At 45.1% G+C, this 18,298-nt stretch overlaps 1 pseudogene; it reads left to right on the top strand.

The window, feature by feature from the left end:
• Nucleotides 1-16,728: 16,728 nt before the first annotated feature.
• On the top strand, nt 16,729-17,781 carry LOC136494459 (pectinesterase inhibitor 28-like; annotated as a pseudogene).
• Nucleotides 17,782-18,298: the final 517 nt, after the last annotated feature.

Genomic DNA, 18,298 nt, shown 5'->3' with positions numbered 1-18,298 from the left:
AATATAAGACAGGCAACTAGTCTGAAAATTTAAAGCTTATGCCAAATGTGCTGAGATTGCATACAATTTGTCAGAATCTAAAATAGATCTACGCAACCTCCTGCAAATCATACATAAGAAAGCATTGTTTATATACAATTTGTAAGAATCTAAATTAGATCTATGTAACCTCCTGCAAATCATAAAAAAGAAAGCATCGTTTATTTGTCAACTACTTGCACCAAAGAATTAGTTAAAACACAAGCAAATAACATATTTTGTACTGATATCTAGAAGAGGACACTCGAAATAAAACAGGTCAATTGCTAGCATGTTACAGTGGCTTATTTATCATATAACAAGGAAAAGAGTACTGATAGGTCAACAACCTCCAAGTGGAATTATAAAAGGAAGAGGTGGAGCCACTGAAAGCTGCGAAAATATTTATCAATTTTTTAGTGCAATGAGCTCAAATGATTATTATCACCATCAGAATTTGTATAGTTACATGCAATGCAATTTCCCTGCTAGTCACCAATCAACAGTTTGCATGCAAGCTTGAAAAAGATAAAAACAAAACACTGATCAAGCTTTACCAGTGGTTCGCAATGTCTAATACTTTGATCTGAGGCAAAAATGACTCCAAAATACCTTACTTTTTATCTATCAGTTTGGAACTTTGGTTCAAATTGTGGAAACTAGGAAGGGCAACTTTCTAGGCGCCTATAACAAGATGTCCACAAAATCACACACAAGGATATGCTACAAATAGAGAAGAACACAGTAAAAAATCTAGGAATATGCTATAATCCATAGGAACAGCCGAAAAGCACATCATAACATAATTCCTAAATCATTACCATTTTGAAAGATTGGAGAGGAGAGGAGTAGAGTACCTGGAGCCCTTAAGGGACTAAGAGAGGTTTTCCCTACGCGAGGGCTGGAATTGAGAGTAGGCTACCTGCAGCAGCGAAGAACAGAGAGTGAGTAACAAAGAATGTGTTCGAGCCATGTTATTTCTGGCCGTGTTCGAGCCATGTTATTCTGTGATGATTTGGTATCATCACGTTGGGACGATTAGGTATCTTTCCGGTATTTGTGTTTTCAACCCCTGAGAAGCCGTGGTAGAGTTATATGGACATCTAAGGTCGCGTACATTTGGGTACGAGGTCTCGTTAGGTCTATTTTGTCCACTGATCATGGATGAGGTTGCACCTATCGTGTGGGGAAATTTATACACCTCTGCAGAGTTACTTAAACTTATTCGAATAGCCACGTCCTTGGAATAGGCAAATGCTAGGATGGGATACTATGATTAGACTTACTTTTATGTGTAATAAAACTGGTAATGGAATTGATGCTAATCCGGGTACTAGTGGGAATGGTAATACTCCGCTAGGACCCAACCCTTAATTATAATCACCACTACACTTATATTTCCACAATATGGTTAGGGCTTGCTGAGTACATATGTACTCACCCGTTGTTGACCTCCAGACTTTGGCACGGAAGAATACTATGACTTCGACGAGGAAACGTACCATGAGGATTAGGATTCCTGCAAGGAAATACGTTCGTAGCAGTATGACATCGAGGCTAGGGTTTCAACCGTGCTCAAGTTGCCTATGGAATAGAATACTGCTTCGCTGTATAATAATCTGTAACACCCAAAATTTTTCATTCTTTTAAAATAAGTAAATTTGATTTAATTATGTTAATAAGTGTGCATTCAATTATAGGAAATTAATAATTTTTGGGAAATTAAAATCAATTATAAGATTAGAAACTTTTGGATGCATACATGCTGCTGCAATATTTATTCATGGGATGATTGTTCTTGAATTAGAGTTCAAATGAATTCAAAAATTATTTGAAAATGCTTTTGGGAAAATTTGTTTGGAAAATAAAAAGGAAAAATGAACATCTCCTCCCCTTCCTTGTTTTCGGCCCGCTGGCCCCTCTCCCCTTTTCCCCGCTCGGCCTGCCAATCGCCGGCCCAGCCGCGCGCCTCGGCCGCTCGGCCCAGCAGCCGCGTCAACCGTTGCCGTGCGCCTGCGCCCGTGCCCAGCCGCTGACCGCCTGGCCCCACCTGTCGGCGCCGCCCCCAACCTTCCGCTCGCCCCGCGCCGGTCAAGTCGTGAAGCCGCAACCATCGCCCACGAACGGCGTCGTGGGAGCACCCCCCTGGTGCCTCGGCCGCTTCAAATAGTAGCCCGACCCCCCGCGCGCAGACTCGCCATTCTGCCAATCTGCCATCGTCGAGCTCGGGACCTCCGCGCGAACCTCCATCACCGAGCCACCTCCGCTCCAGTTTTCACCGCGGTGAGACTCGCCGTTCTCCCCTCTATCTCCCTGAGTAGCTTATTTCTCGTTTTTTTGGCTTCTTGAGCCCTAGCTGCGAGCTCCGTGAGCCATGGTCGCCGGCCATGGCGGCCACCATGCTAGCCGCCGTTCCCGACCGCCGTAACGGCATAGCCGCGACCCCCCTTCTTCCCCCGCGCTCACCGGTGCCCTTGGATGTCCATTTGGTGAACCCTAGACCCTAACCGCGCGCGACCATGACCTCCACGCCGCCGGCAATGGCGCCTGGCCGCCGGTGACACTGTTCCGGCCGGCCGTCCCTCCCCAGGCCGATCCTAACCGCCCATCGCGAGATCAACGGCCAGGATTAGAAGTTACCCCTTCGCGGGTAATTATGCAAAAGAGTCCCTGGACTTTTCTAAGTCCTAACCCGTAGCCCAAAGCGTATTTCCCCGAATGCGCAATCCCATTTGGAAAGCGTAAACTCCACGGCATTAAGTCAGAAATACGTTTTCAGTATTTACAGAAATGTCATTTGAACTGTTTCGCTTATAAAATTGTCGTTTTAGCTCCGAATTGATCCATTCAAATCGCGTTAGCTTCGTAATCTCATAAGCTACATGTTGGAGCTACTGTTAGTCAAGTTTAGAACTTGTTAATTTCATGATTAGATTTAATTAAATATATGGCTATAGGAAAACCCGTTTAAATCATAACTTTCGCATTTTAGCTCCGTTTTTCGTGAACTTCACGTTGACGTGATCGTAGCGAGATGTAGATTAGTTTTACAAACATTTTATCTTGATTTCAATACTGTTGGTGTACTATTCTAATGATAGGAATGTTTGCTTTGCATGAATGCTTTTGGAATATTGTATGTTGCTGTGTTGGTCGCGTTCAGACGGTGAGGAAAACAGTGGGAGACCAAGAACTCTTCGACGACCAGCAGGACCAGCACGAGTTTGTGAACCAAGGCAAGTATAACATGGGCCTTCCTTGATGTCCTATTTCACCTTAATCAATTACTCATTTCATGTGTCTAATTTTGATACCCGTAAGGACATCCTAGTGATTGTTTATCTTGTTCCTTGTCTCCTATGGGTTAAATGCATATGGGTAGATTGCTAGTGCTCTAACTGAACTTGACATACATGTTGATGAATGATACTATGGAACAAAGTGAGTAACATGATTTATAACAACTGTTCCATAGGGCGAAAGTGCAAATGACCTTTGTTCATGTTGCTCCCGGCCCTCCATAAGGACTTATCTGTCGGCAAAAGCTGGGACTGATAGTGCAACCGGGAGAGTCATATGGCTCTGACTTTAGCTCAGTAATAGGACCTTTCCTAGCTGGTTAGAGGTTACCTTTTGGCGCAAATGGGGCTTGCCACTTTGGGTATAGGGCTGCCTCTGTTCCTATGAGTATAGCCGCGATGGATTTGTGCCATAGGAAAGGGGGGGTCCCTACATCTGCCTGCCAAGGAAACCTAGTGGCCCTAACTTGTTAGGGAAACCTATGAAATGGCTTCATAGTGTACCCTGCCCGCTCACCTTGGTAGTGACATGGGAGTAATTAACCCTGGGCATATGGGGATCACGACTCGCGGTGAATGTGCACCACCTCTGCAGAGGGTAACAAACTGTTATAACAGCCGTGCTCACGGTTACGAGCGGCCCAGAAAACTCATAGAATAACTGGTTACTTGTTGATGATCATTTAAAGTTGTTCAATGATGATATATGGTACACTTGACCCCGATATATGTTCTTATGGGAATTAAATGGGAGCTTAAGCATAACTTGATAATACTTGAGAATAAAAGCTTGACCTATTAAAAATGCTAACTGCAATAAACCAGAGTCTATCCTTTTTGAGCTTCATAACCCCATGTTAGCTTGCTAAGTACGGAATGTACTTACACTTGTTTATTTTCTTTACTTGGATAAAAATCCCGGATGGGTAACAGATGACAACGGGTATGAGGATTTCCCGGAGGATTATTAGGCTTGTGGTCAACCAGTTGACCTTCCCTGTGATGACGGCCATGAGAGTTTTATTATCTTTTTATTATTCCATTGTGATGTATAAGACTAAGTTTTATTATAACTCTGATGTATGAGACACCATGATGATACTTTATGTAATTTGTCAGCTTGTGTGTGTGATTGATTCCTGGGCACACACGAGTTTTGTGCATTCAATTTTATCCTTAAAATTGGGTGTGACAAATTGGTATCAGAGCCGTGTTGACTGTAGGACGCAAGCCTAGTTAGAAAATGGTCGTTTTAGCATCTTTGCTCCTCTGGTTTCTTGCTTACTGTCTTATTCTTGTTATTTTATTAAAACATTTATGCTTTTCATACCTTAGTCTATTATATAAAATTATTGATTCTAATTCTATCTCCCTTTAAATCTATAGATGTCTCATAATCCGAAGACTACTCGACTCAGCACCGTCGGCTATCGTGCCATGTTCACCCCGCGTGCCCCACCGGCGGAGAGGGAGATTGTGATCATCTTCGACGACGAGGAGATGGCTACACCGACGCCTACACCTGCTCCTACACCAGTCGCCAGTGCCCGTCTATCCTGTGGTAGCTACACCTAAGGAGTCAACGGCTACTTCCCCTACACCTGCACCCTCCCCAGCTGCCCTCGTGGAGGATGAGGAGATTGGCTGGAAGTGCAAGTACTACTTCAAGCTAGCTCCAGAGACTAGCCTACTACCACACTCTCCTCACCCACGTGCTGGACAACTACTTCCCCGACTTGCACGCCTCCATCAGCTACCACTGCGCCGAGTACCGGCACCCATTGGAGGCTACCTTCTGGAAGGTAGAGCTGGTGGTCACCGCATGGAACGATATCATTAATGGACATGAGGTGGAGACTGTCCACTGTGCCCCTACCAGGAGAGCCCATGCTTTGGATGGTATGGAGGATGTAGCACAGAATGCCTACATCCACTACCATGGTCGTCGCTTTGAGGCCATGAGAGAGGATCGCTTCAGGTTCCTTCCTCAAAATGATCATGAGGGTGTTTGGCAGGTTTTGGCTCCACCAGAGAATGACCCAACTCTGGAGGCAACGGTGCAGCATGTCCACGCTATGCAGGGAGTGGATGATGAAGTCAAAGGAGAACTGCGTGCATCTCAGAGGGCGCAGAGACGTCTTCAGAAACAAGTGGATGAACTTCGAGCACAACTGGGACAGCCTTCCATCTACAAGAAGAAGTGCCGTTCCTTCACCATGATTGACACCACTCCATAGGTGTTAGGTGCCTTGATCTAGATTATCACGTCGTTAGTTCGTGTTCTTATTTAGTCTTGTTGGTCTTAGTGAACTTGGTTGATTAGATGTTTAATTTGTGAACTTGGTTGATTTGGTATTTTTCTTGATTGCTAGAAGTTTGTGGGCATGTCCACAACTTCCTTAGATGGGAACTTTAAATTTAGAATGAAATCTTAATGCAGATGTTTCGTTTTATCTTATCTCTGCTATGCTGATTTCTAGAGCAGCCTGTGTTCTTTATCTGGTATCTCGAAATCTGGGATGATAAAAATTCTGAAATTTTTGTGAAGATAACTAGACCTCTGTATCTTTCTAGTGTCTCTGGAATCACGTCATTAACTATTCAGGATTGTGAGATCTAGCTGACACAAGTTGTTGTGCCTGCGCTGTCTGGAGCTCAGAACAGTTTCGGTTTAGCTCTACTTTTGATCATGTGCGTGTCAGAATCTGTAAAAGTGGTCTAAATGAAAGTTGTAGCTGATGTCCTAAGCTTTCTAACGAATCTTGGTGCACCTCTGTTGGATCTCTGAAACTCGAGTTATAACAGTTTTACTGAACTGCTGAGTATGAATCTTGTCCAGAAAATTCTCAGCATTGTTTCTTATCTTTTGTAAGCTCTCTATAATTGGAAAAATCTCTAAATTTTGCATATTTGTTGGAAAACAGATGGCCGCAAGAGGAGGAAGAGGCAGAGGCTGTGGTCGTGGGCTTGATGCTCTCATAAATCCACCACCGCCACCTGTGACCATGGAACAGATATTGGGAATACAAGCGCAGCTGATGCAAGCTATGATGCAACTGCTTGGACAATGAACCTGCAAGAGGGCCACCGCCTGTTCAGGTTAGAGATAAGCAGTGGAGAATTTATGAAAGGTCAGTCCATCGGTGTTCACCCATGCCTCAGACCCTATGGAGGCAGATGATTGGTTGCGTGCTGTGGAGAAACAACTAAACATAGCACAATGCAACGACCTTGAGAAGGTGTTGTACGCTTATGGGCAACTCCAAGGAGCTGCTCAGGATTGGTGGGAATCATTCCAGTTTGGACGTCCCAACAATGCTCCTGCTATCACTTGGCAGGAATTCAAGGACAGTTTCCGGTCATACCATATTCCTGATGGACTAGTGGAACTGAAGCAGGAAGAATTCAGATCTCTCAAGCAAGGATCAATGACTATGGCGGAATATCGGGACAAGTTCGCACAACTATCACGCTACGCTCCTAATGATGTAGCAGATGACAAGGATAAGCAACGCCGTTTCCTCAAGGGACTCTATGATGGACTACAGCTCTAGCTGATGTCTAATACTTATCCTAACTTCCAGTCTTTGGTGAATCGCACAATCGTGATTGATGATAAGCGCAAGGAGATGGAAGCTAAGAAGAGAAGGCTCCAAGAGCAAGCTTCTAGAAGCAACACTCGCCCACGTGCTTATCCCCAGCAAGGTTTCCAGCAGAGGAATCAAGGACCAACTCACCTAGGGAAAACCGTGGTCAGTATCCTTAGCGGAACCAGTTCCAGCAACGCCCTCAGTATCAGCAATAGTTTGGAAATTAGCAGTCCCCCGCAACAGACCAGCAATCCTGCAACACGCCAGGGAGTGCCCAACAATGCTCCTGTGAAGAGTGGTGCACCCAACAATCCCAATGCCTGCTACCGATGCGGAGAAGTAGGTCACTATGCTCATTAGTGTCTTAAGAAGCAGAACCAACAAGCACCTCAGAACCAGACCAACAATCAGAAGTTCAACGCCCGACCACCTCTCACAGCGAAGGTGAACTATGTGTCATCTGATGCAGCTTAGGAGACGCCTGAGGTCATGTTGGGTACTGTTCAACGTCAACTCTATTTTTGCTACCGTACTTTTTGATTCTGGTGCTTCGCATTCTTTTATCTCCCAAGCTTTTGTTAGAATGCATAGCATACCTTTGTGTGCCATGAAAAAACCCCATACTAGTGAATTCCCCGGGAGGTAGTATGCCCGCTTCTTATTGGAGCCCCTCAACTAGCATTTCCTTAAGGGGGGTAGACTTCAAGGTGAAGCCTATTATGTTGAGAACAGCGGGAATTGATCTTATCCTAGGAATAGATTGGATGAAACAACACCGGGCAGTGATTCAGTGTCAGGAGAAATCTGTGGTTATGACATCACTCAATGGGGATAGAATCTGTGTAGAAGTGGTAGTGCAAGCTCAGCCTACAGCCATAGTGAATCAGCTAGATGGTGAAGTCAATGAACAAGATCGTGTCGTGGAGGAGTTCCCAGGATGTCTTCCCCGATGACTTGCCAGGTATGCCACCTGACCGAGACATTGAATTCATTATTGAATTATTACCTAGAACTACACCAATAGCTAAACGTCCATATAGAATGGGAGTTAATGAATTAGAAGAGCTTAAGAAACAATTAAAGGAGTTGCAAGAAAAAGGTTTCATACGCCCTAGTTCTTCCCCATGGGGGCACCTGTGATCTTTGTGGATAAGAAGGATGGTAGTCAACGGATGTGTGTGGATTACCGCTCACTTAATGAGGTTACCATCAAGAATAAATACCCTTTGCCTAGGATTGATGATTTGTTTGATCAGTTGAGAGGAGCTCATGTGTTCTCCAAGATTGATCTCCGATCTAGTTATCATCAGCTTAAGATTCGGAACTCAGACATACCCAAGACAGCATTCACTACACGGTATAGATTATATGAGTACACCGTTATGTCTTTTGGATTGACCAATGCACCCACATACTTCATGTATCTGATGAATAAGGTGTTCATGGAGTTTTTGGATAAATTTGTGGTAGTATTCATAGATGACATACTAATATTCTCCAAGACTGAAGAAGAACATGCGGAACACATAAGGATGGTCTTGCAAAAGCTTAGAGAACATAAGTTGTACGCTAAGCGGAGCAAGTGTGAGTTTTGGTTAAAGGAAGTCTCTTTTCTGGGTCATGTTGTCTCCAATGGTGGAATAGCAGTGGATCCAGGCAAAGTGCAAGATGTACTGAATTGGAAACCACCAACTACTGTAAGTGAGATTCGTAGCTTTTTGGGATTAGCTGGATATTACCGAAGGTTCATTGAAGGTTTTTCCAATCTAGCCAAGCCCATGATAGCTCTGTTGGAAAAGAATGCTAAGTATGTATGGTCGGATAAATGCCTAGGCAAACTTTGAAGAGCTAAAGAAGAGATTGACTACAGCTCCAGTATTAATCTTGCCCGATTTAAACAAGAACTTCTCTATATATTGTGATGCATCCCGTTTGGGTCTTGGATGTGTGCTTATGCAAGAAGGAAGAGTGGTTGCATATGCATCTAGACAACTAAGGAAGCATGAGTTGAATTATCCTACTCATGACTTGGAATTGGCAGCTGTGGTTCATGCTTTGAAGATCTGGAGACATTATCTAATTGGACATAAGAGTGATATCTATACTGATCATAAGAGTTTGAAGTATATCTTCACCCAATCAGATCTGAATCTAAGACAACGTCGTTGGTTGGAATTGATCAAAGACTATGATTTGGAAGTGCATTATCACCCGGGAAAGGCAAACGTCTTAGCTGATGCACTTAGCAGAAAGAGCTATGCCAATGGAATTCAGATAACATCTATGTCAGCAGAGTTGTGTGCTAAAATGGAGTATCTCAACTTGAGCCTGGTCACTAATGCAATGGAATTGGTGATAGAGCCTACATTGGAGCAGGAGATACGCAAAGGTCAATTGGAGGACGAAAAACTTAAGGAGATAGGCAGAGAATGTAGTGCTTGGAAAGGCACCCGGATTTAGAATGGATGAGAATGGTACTCTTTGGTTCAGGAAAAGGATATGTGTACCTAAAGTGAAAGCTATACGAGATGCAATTCTGCAAGAGACCCATGAGTCTGCTTACTCTATACATCCCGGCAGTACCAAGATGTACTTAGATCTCAAGGAGAAGTATTGGTGGTATGGTCTGAAGAGAGATGTGGCAGAATATGTGGCTTTGTGCGACACTTGTCAAAGAAGTGAAAGCTGAGCATCAAAGACCTACAGGGTTACTACAACCAATGAAGATTCCTGAATGGAAATGAGAAGAAGTTGGTATGGATTTTATTGTAGGAATTGCCCTCGCACTCAAAGAGGTTATGATTCAATATGGGTAATAGTGGATTCGACTCACGAAAGTTGCTCACTTTTTACCAGTCAAGACTACTTATAATGGTGCAAGATTAGCAGAGTTGTACATGGAAAGAATAGTGTGCTTACATGGTGTTCCCAAGAAAATTATGTCGGATAGAGGCACCCAATTTACATCGCAATTCTAGCATAAAGTGCATAGATCCTTGGGGACAAAGTTGAAATTTCAGTTCTGCTTACCACCCACAAACTGATGGACAGACTGAAAGGATCAACCATATTTTAGAAGATATGTTGAGAGCCTGTGCACTTCAGTATGGTGATAGTTGGGATAAGAGTCTGCCTTACGCAGAGTTCTCATACAACAACAGTTATCAAAAGAGCCTCAAGATGGCACCTTTCGAGGCGTTGTATGGACGTAAGTGTAGAACACCTTTGTTCTGGAATCAGACTAGGAGAAACTCAAGTGTTTGGTCCCGATGTCCTTAGAAACGCGGAAGAACAAGTGAGAATGATTAGAGACAATTTGAGAGTAGCTCAGTCCCGACAGAAGAGTTACGCTGATACCCGCAGAAGAGAGCTGACTTTCGAGATTGGTGATTATGTGTACTTGAAAGTGTCACCAATGAGAAGTGTGAGAAGATTCAATATGAAGGGAAAGTTAGCACCAAGGTATATAGGACCTTTTAAGATCCTAGAGAGACGTGGAGAAGTAGCTTATCAGTTAGAACTGCCTGAGAGCTTGTCCGGTGTGCACGACGTGTTCCATGTTTCCCAGTTGAAAAAGTGTCTGAGGGTACCAGAAGAACAAATTCCTTTGGAAGAACTTGTTGTCAAGGAAGAATCTTACTTATGAAGAGTATCCGATAAAGATCTTGGAAACTACCGAAAGAGTTACGAGAAGCCGAAACAGTAAAGATGTGCAAGGTGCAGTGGAATCGTTATACAGAGGATGAGGCTACTTGGGAAAGAGAAGAGGATCTGAAGAAAGACTTATCCCCAACTGTTTGAGTAAGCAATCACCCGAATCTCAAGGACGAGATTCATCTTAAGGGGGGTAGACTTGTAACACCCAAAATTTTTCATTCTTTTAAAATAAGTAAATTTGATTTAATTATGTTAATAAGTGTGCATTCAATTATAGGAAATTAATAATTTTTGGGGAATTAAAATCAATTATAAGATTAGAAACTTTTGGATGCATACATGCTGCTACAATATTTATTCATGGGATGATTGTTCTTGAATTAGAGTTCAAATGAATTCAAAAATTATTTGAAAATGCTTTTGGGAAAATTTGTTTGGAAAATAAAAAGGAAAAATGAACATCTCCTCCCCTTCCTTGTTTTCAGCCCGCTGGCCCCTCTCCCCTTTTCCCCGCTCGGCCCGCCAATCGCCCGCCCAGCCGTGCGCCTCGGCCGCTTGGCCCAGCAGCCGCGCCAGCCCAGTAGCCGCGTCAACCGTTGCCGCGCGCCTGCGCCCGCGCCCAGCCGCTGATCGCCTAGGCCCCACCTATCGGCGCCGCCCCCAACCTTCCGCTCGCCCCGCGCCGGTCAAGTCGCGAAGTCCGCAACCGTCGCCCACGAACGACGTCATGGGAGCGCCCCCCTAGTGCCTCGGCCGCTTCAAATAGCAGCCTAACCCCCCGCGTGCACCCGGCTGCCCCCTGCTCTCGTTTTTCGCGCTTGCCAAGCACCGAGGAAGGCCGCAACCGCCGCAGCCGTGGTCGCCAGGATCCGCCATCGTCGAGCTTGGGACCTCCGCGCGAACCTCCATCACCGAGCCGCCTCCGCTCCAGTTTTCACCGTGGTGAGACTCGCCGTTCTCCCCTCTATCTCCCCGAGTAGCTTATTTCTCGTTTTTTTGGCTTCTTGAGCCCTGGCCGTGAGCTCCGCGAGCCATGGTCGCCGACCATGGCGGCCACCGCGCTAGCCGCCATTCCTCGGCTGCCGTAACGGCATGGCCGCGACCCCCCTTCTTCCCCCGCACTCACCGGTGCCCTTGGATGTCCATTTGGTGAACCCTAGACCATAACCACGCACGACCATGACCTCCACGCTGCCAGCAATGGCGCCTGGCCACCGGTGACACTGTTCCGGCTGGCCGTCCCTCCCCAGGCCGATCCTAACCGCCCATCGCGAGATCAACGGCCAGGATTAGAAGTTACCCCTTCACGGGTAATTATGCAAAAGAGTCCTTGGACTTTTCTAAGTCCTAACCCGTAGCCCAAAGCATATTTCCCCGAATGCGCAATCCCGTTTGGAAAGCGTAAACTCCACGACTTAAGTCAGAAATACGTTTTCAGTATTTACAGAAATGCCATTTGAACTGTTTCGCTTATAAAATTGTCGTTTTAGCTCCGAATTGATCCATTCAAATCGCAGTTAGCTTCGTAATTTCATAAGCTACATGTTGGAGCTACTGTTAGTCAAGTTTAGAACTTTTTAATTTCATGATTAGATTTAATTAAATATATGGCTATAGGAAAACCTGTTTAAATCATAACTTTCGTATTTTAGCTCCGTTTTTCGTGAACTTCGCGTTGACGTGATCGTAGCGAGACAGTAGATTAGTTTTACAAACATTTTATCTTGATTTCAATACTGTTGGTGTACTGTTCTAATGATAGGAATGTTTGCTTTGCATGAATGCTTTTGGAATGTTGTATGTTGCTGTGTTGGTCAGCGTTCAAACGATGAGGAAAACGTGGCAGACCAAGAACTCTTCGACGACCAGCAGGACCAGCACGAGTTTGTGAACCAAGGCAAGTATAACATGGGCCTTCCTTGATGTCCTATTTCACCTTAATCAATTACTCATTTGCATGTGTCTAATTTTAATACCCGTAAGGAACATCCTAGTGATTGTTTATCCTGTTCCTTGTCTCCTATGGGTTAAATGCATATGGGTAGATTACTAGTGCTCTAACTGAACTTGACATACATGTTGATGAATGATACTATGGAACAAAGTGAGTAACATGATTTATAACAACTGTTCCATAGGGCGAAAGTGCAAATGACCTTTGTTCATGTTGCTCCCAGGCCCTCCATAAGGACTTATCTGTCAGGCAAAAGCTGGGACTGACAGTGCAACCGGGAGAGTCATATGGCTCTGACTTTAGCTCAGTAATAGGACCTTTCCTAGCTAGTTAGAGGTTACCTTTTGGCGCAAATGGGGCTTGCCACTTTGGGTATAGGGCTGCCTCTGTTCCTATGAGTATAGCCGCGATGGATTTGTGCCATAGGAAAGGGGGGTCCCTACATCTGCCTGCCAAGGAAACCTAGCGGCCCTAACTTGTTAGGAAAACCTATGAAATGGCTTCATAGTGTACCCTGCCCGCTCACCTTGGTAGTGACATGGGAGTAATTAACCCGGGCATATGGGGATCACGACTCGCGGTGAATGTGCACCACCTCTGCAGAGGGTAACAAACTGTTATAACAGCCGTGCTCACGGTTACAAGCGGTCCGGAAAACTCACAGAATAACTGGTTACTTGTTGATGATCATTTAAAGTTGTTCAATGATGATATATGGTACACTTGACCCCGATATATGTTCTTATGGGAATTAAATGAGAGCTTAAGCATAACTTGATAATACTTGAGAATAAAAGCTTGACCTATTAAAAATGCTAACTGCAGTAAACCAGAGTCTATCCTTTTTGAGCTTCATAACCCCATGTTAGCTTGCTAAGTACGGAATGTACTTACACTTGTTTATTTTCTTTACTTGGATAAAAATCTCGGATGGGTAACAGATGACAACGGGTATGAGGATTTCCCGGAGGATTATTAGGCTTGTGGTCAACCAGTTGACCTTCCCTGTGATGACGGCCACGAGAGTTTTATTATCTTTTTATTATTCCGCTGTGATGTATAAGACTAAGTTTTATTATAACTCTGATGTATGAGACACCGTGATGATACTTTATGTAATTTGTCAGCTTGTGTGTGTGATTGATTCCTGGGCACACACGAGTTTTGTGCATTCAATTTTATCCTTAAAATTGGGTGTGACATAATCCCGCTCTAGAGACCACCAATAATGTTGTTTCGCGGCCAGTAGTATTCCGCTAGATATGTAGCCTATGACCATGCCCCTTTGGGGCAATGTTGTAAGACCTTAATTCTAGATATCAATAAACCTCGTAACCTTTTATTATATATTTGTGTACCATTCTTGTGATTTTGTGCGTATTTATGCGTGATCCTAGCACAAATATGGACGCACTTAGGACTCTCCAATTGAGGGGCCGACATGTACCGAGTCTAAGTTATAATTGGGCCACACTTTGTTGCATTCAACTATTGGGTCTTTGTACTTTCGATTAAAAACTGAATAGTTGAGGGGTTACTGTTGGGGTTGTATTTTATGTTGGGGACACCACTATCATGTCCAGGACCCAATTACGCAGCCTAGGGCTCATAAGATAACATGTTAGGGTCATTTGTAGCCTTTAGTGGTATTTTTATAAATACAAACCCTGCTAGGATCCATTTGTAGCCTCTAGTGCCGCTTTTGTAAATACGAACCCCACCGGGGACATAAAGAGAACCTCCTCTCCCACCTACCCTATAAAAAGGGGGAGAGGGGCTTTTGGCTGGGTGATCACTCGCTTGCTTCCCACTCTTCTCTCCTTTGCACTCTTAATCTTGTTGGCTACAACCAACAATAGTTAAGTTTAGGCTCATTCTTTTGCACTCTAGACACCATGTGTGGCTAATGAAAGATTAGACGATTATTAAAATGTTAGGAATAGAGCTTAGGCTAGTCAGAGGCTGCTTTAGCGCTTACCATAGGGCAAAAATTGCAATGGCCTCCAGAATTTCATATAGTACCCATTCTTGAACAAATCTTTGAACGATCTAGACTTTTTGCATGTCTGTGTGTTAGGGTCGTCCTAGACTCAAAATCACAACAATGGGAGTTACTGATACAATCTGGACAGAATATTAAGAAGCCAAGAACTAATGTAGTGGAGCAAGATACAAATAACTCGCCTTTTGTTGGACGTTTGTTGGTTAATTCAATTTGATTCGGTCGATTTAGGTTTAATTCTTGACCAATAAAGTTGAACCAGATTGGGTGCGTCCTTGTAAACGCAAGACTCATGCTCTGTCCGCGACGCGGAGTCGGTCATCCTTATCATTTTCCATTGAGTCATGGAAGCCGTCATGTGTGCTCTTTTCTCGGTCGTGGGATGGCATGATCAAGTTAGAGATTATGGCGAGCACGACTCACCTCTCATCATGTTCATGAAACCACGCGCTGCTTGTATATATTCAAATCAATATTCGAGAACGCTGCGTTGTTGCGGCACAAAATTCCTTTGTGTTCGCGTGTGTCCAGTGTTCATCAGGTCGAGCTCATCTTCCTTGAGTCCGACAAGCATCGCCGGTGAGCAGCATACGTCACCGTTGTTGTTTTGTGCTCCATCAGCAACTGCTAAGTCATCTATGCTCCCCGCGACAAGGAGTTGGCCATCGTCTTCATACGCCCTTTGGAGGAGCGCATTTAAGAGGTGGCAGTGGTGATGAGGAATGATGTGCATGTAAACAGATGTAGGAGTATTGTAGTCGATTTTGGTTCATGGTCGATGGTCAGGTCGAGGGCCTTCCTGGTTGTGCCTAGTAAAGTTCGAATTCCATGGTGGTCAGCGTCATGTCTTGTATATTTACTGTGTTTTGGTTTGATGAGTGGAGTTGGAGTGGTCCATGTCTTCTCAGTTCACACACAACATTTTGTTTTGCTTTGAGGAATAGGGCGAGTTCATCCATCACCATCATGGCACGTGCAACACGTGTGCTGAGAGACCGAGTGAACAAGGCGATCGACCGTGACAGGCAAACTTGGGTTCAACCCCCTGGGGGTTCACAAGGTCAACAATCAAGACAATAGGAAGTGGACCAAGCTAATTTGGGTGCCAAAGGAAATTATTTGAACCATTAAGATCACCAAAAAAGTTTGGGTCCCTTGTGAGTCACAACCCAAGCTCTGTATGAAAAGATTGTGCTGGACCATGCATGCAAGATTGGATTTGGTCTAAGCATCGTGCATTCATGCAAGAACTTCAGATCAACTTAGATTTGGTAGAATTCTTAATTAGATAGTTTCTTTGGTCATGGTTTATGTCTAAATATAATTGCATTTGTGACACCCTTGTGAGTCACAACCCAAGCTCTGTATGAAAAGATTGTGCTGGATTCAGATGCAGGTTGCCTTTCCACTAATTATGAGAGAGTAGCACTAGTACATTTCTAACATCAACACCTCTCCTTTCATACTAAATGCACCTTCACCAAGAAATGTTATTTGTGTGCACTCACCTCCTAATCCGCATATAGGCATACTTGAATTCTACAAAATCTTCACAATTACTTGTAAGCTAAAATTTTTATCTCTGTTTTGAACAGAACTGCCAGTCTGCCACACAACTTCCTAACACCGGTCAATGGTTGCTTGCTTGAGTTGCTTCTATCACTAAATGAAAAGCTCCCTTAGCTTGGTTGATCTACTAAGAGGTCATGTTATTCTTCAACTGATCTTTATTTCTCATTGCCTTTACAGTGACTAGCGATGGTTGATTTGTTTGGGTTTTGTTGGATGCCCTGAATCTGAATGTTAGCAGAATTTTCCTGGGTTGTACTGCTGTTTTCTGTAGGTTGAGATTGTTCGGTGTCAGTTGTGTGAGGGAAACTTGTCTAAACAGAAATGTAACTCGAGCCCAGTGGTGCTAGAATCATAGCCTAGAATTCAAAGATATTTTGCTTCTGCACGGAACGCTAATTGCTGTCAGTACATTTTGATGGCTGTGTAACTGTAATTCCCAGGCAAAGTGTTTTACTTGAACACGAACAGAGCGTTGTAACACAGCTTATGCTGTTCGTAACGAGAGTACAAGACAGCTCCAAAAGTTGAGTGTAGCGGAAGCTGACGGTGCAGAATGGCTGAAATATTCGTGAGCAGAGCTGGCTTGAACCGAGTGTGGGCCGGGAGGGGACGCCCGTCGATAGTGTTTCTCTTCTTCTTCTTTTGAACTGGGGACCTCAGTGATGCACGTGAAGCAAGGCGACAACCAAATACAGCAGCCAGCAGCTTTGCGCAATCTTGTCCATATCCATGGCGCCATCACGCACCGGGCGGCACAGCCTCACAGCCTTGCTATATCTTCTCCTCCTCACCCGTCCGTCTCCATCACCAAGGGGCCGGCCGGAGCACCGGAGCAGCTAGGGGATACGGCGCCGACGGCAATGGCATCGACCAGGGCGTCCCCGCTGCTGATCTTGCTGCTCATCATCCAGCTGAACTTGCTCTTCCACCTCCCCGACTCCTCCTCCATCACCGCCCTCGCACAACCACAGCAACAGATCAGCAGCGTCGGCAAGCAACATCGCCAGCCTGTGCTGGTGCAGTCGACGTGCAACTCCACGAGCTTCTACGACGTCTGCATCGCCGCGCTCGCCGCCGACCCGTCCAGCTCCACCGCCGACGTCCCGGGCCTCTGCGCTATCGCCGTCTCCGCCGCGGCCGCCAACGCCTCCGGCACCGCGGCTTTCCTCGGCAACGCCAGCGACGCCGCGGCGACCCCCGACGCGGACCGCGCGCTGCTCCGCACCTGCGCCGGCAAGTACGCCGCCGCGCGCGACGCGCTGCTGCAGGCGCGGGCGTCCCTAGCCGAGGCAGGCCTACGACTACGCCTTCGTGCACGTCAGCGCCGCCGACGAGTACCCCGCCGTGTGCCGGACGCTGTTCCGGCGCCGGCAGCAGCAGAAGCAGCGGGGGGCGAGGCCGTACCCGCCGGAGCTGGCCAAGAGGGAGGAGGCGCTGCGGCGGCTCTGCACCATCGCCCTCGACATCATCTCCCTGCTGCAAAATCAGGAGCCCCAGTAATGTAATTGTCAGTCGGTTAGTGTCGATCTTCATGCATAAGAGTACGTAGTGAAATGGAGCAATGATCATTGATCAAGCATGCATGTCATGAGTCGTGCTCGTGCAATGCAGTGCCGACATGAATAGCTGTCCGCGGAATGAAAAAGGTTGCTCTCACAGACTGTTGTTTGCGGACGGGCATTGGCACAATTTGTCTCTACCTCTTGGACTCAACCACCTCCTCCCTCCTCACTCCTTCCTCGGTGCAGCACGTCTTTTTCTTTTTACCCGAAAGCACAATGATGCTTTGCTTGCATCGTCAGGAAGAAATCACTTGTGAGGATCCAATGAATACCTAAGAATCTCCGGCAAGCATGACTGAGAGAGTAGCTAAAGAACAGATGGAAAGCCATCTCTTCAATGTTGTTATTGCATAGGACAGAATTGTAGTCGGTGCACATCTTGTTTTATATTTTTAGTAGTAATATAAAAACGGCCGTTGCAAGGTAACCAATACGTGTTGAAATCAGAAGTATTATCACTAGATACAATAAACATGCGAAGGCAGTTTGAGAATAAAGAAAGACCCTATCAAAGAATTATTTCATTCTTTAATATTAGGTATATATATATATATATATATATATATATATATATATATATATATATATATATATATATATATATATATAGGGAGAGGCTATTCAGTAGCCGGCTACAGAATAAG

Source organism: Miscanthus floridulus, chromosome 11 (assembly GCF_019320115.1).
Source record: "Miscanthus floridulus cultivar M001 chromosome 11, ASM1932011v1, whole genome shotgun sequence".
Classification (NCBI taxonomy): domain Eukaryota; kingdom Viridiplantae; phylum Streptophyta; class Magnoliopsida; order Poales; family Poaceae; genus Miscanthus; species Miscanthus floridulus.
This window is presented reverse-complemented; position numbering and strand designations above follow the sequence as displayed.